This window comes from Vombatus ursinus, unplaced genomic scaffold, assembly GCF_900497805.2.
Source record: "Vombatus ursinus unplaced genomic scaffold, bare-nosed wombat genome assembly UNPS02014159.1, whole genome shotgun sequence".
In the NCBI taxonomy this organism is placed as follows: Eukaryota; Metazoa; Chordata; class Mammalia; order Diprotodontia; family Vombatidae; genus Vombatus; species Vombatus ursinus.
The window spans coordinates 502,648-504,077 of NW_020953937.1; positions in this window are offsets into that span (position 1 = coordinate 502,648).

Consider the following 1,430-nt stretch of genomic DNA (forward strand, 5'->3'; position numbering starts at 1 on the left):
ATAGACATATATGTTATGCACACACGAGCACCCACACATGCATGTACTCATATACTCACATGCTCACACATGTATGTTTTTTACAAAATATCCCCCAGAAGTCTGTGACACCATCTCTCACCAGCATAGACAGAATCCAGGGGAAAGTGGGCTTCGACTGAAAGAGTCCATGAGACAAAGGGGTTGCAGCCAGCTCCTGGAAACCCTGGAAACCCTGCTCCTTAGGGTGCCCCCCTTGGACCAGCTTCACATTTCAACTCAGGTCTTTGACGCCAGGCCCTTGGGGCTCCACCTAACTGCCTGGCACATAGTTGGTGTTTAATAAGTGCTGCTTGACTAGGGTGAGGTGTTTGGGGCTTCTCTACACCTGACTGGCACCGCTGTGTTGGGGTCAAGGTATGGTGGCTGATCAGACTAGGAGCTGGCACATTCTATACATTCACACCTAGTGAACATGGAGGGGTGTTCTCACTGGCTCTTACATTGGCGACAAGCCTGAATCTGAACCTCTGAAATTTCCCTCCATCACCCCCGATTTTGCCCTTGGGGTAGGGGGAAGGATGGAATCAGAAAGTTGGGCACTGGACAGTCATAGGGAGTTTGGAAGAGGAGAAGGAACAGGGAGAGAACATGGTTGTGACGCCAAAGGGGCAGGAAGGAGCCCTCTGCTTCCTTCCCTTCCGTCCGTCCTGTGATCAGAACTGCCAAGGAGGAAGCTTGTGGTTTCCAGTTAAGCTCCAACTAAATTAGGTTGTGCTCTCATTTCCGGGGCCGGCCCCCAAATCATGAGGAACAGAAATACTTAGGAGGAACCAGGACCCCCACCCTTCTCCATCCTGCCCGAGCCGGCTCCACAGGGGAAGCTGTAGCGGTGGAGGGTGGGAGCAGAGGGTGCAATGACCAGAGGAAAGAAGAGAGCTGGAAGCAACCTTGGACATCCCCTAGGCTGACCCCCACTTGACAGAGAAGGGAGAACCCGAGGCTGGGGGGTGGGGTAGGGCAAAGACCTGTCTGATGGTAGTCCCGGATCTGCTCAGCCCCAGGGGCTCCCCAGGGTCTCCGTTTTGAGCTCCTTGGGGCTGCCTGAGGCAGAGAGGGGGGTTCCTCTGGGAGTGGGCTTAGATCAGTCACCTTGGAGGGCTCCTTCCTCTCCTCCTTGTCTCTTTCCCCCTCAGCTCCTCCTTTCCTATCTTCCCTCCTCCTGTTCTGGCCTCTCCTCCTCTTCTCCCCCATTCCTTCTCCTCTTCTCTCTTCTCCTTCTCCTCATCCCTTCTTCTCCTCCTCACCTTCTCTTCTATTCTTTCTTCTCTCTCCTCCTCCTCACCCCCACTTCTCCTCTGTCTCCTCTGTCTCCTCCTCATCACCTCTTCTCCTCTCTCTCTTCACCCTCTCTTCTCTTCCTCCTCCTCACTTCTTCTATTCTTTCTCCT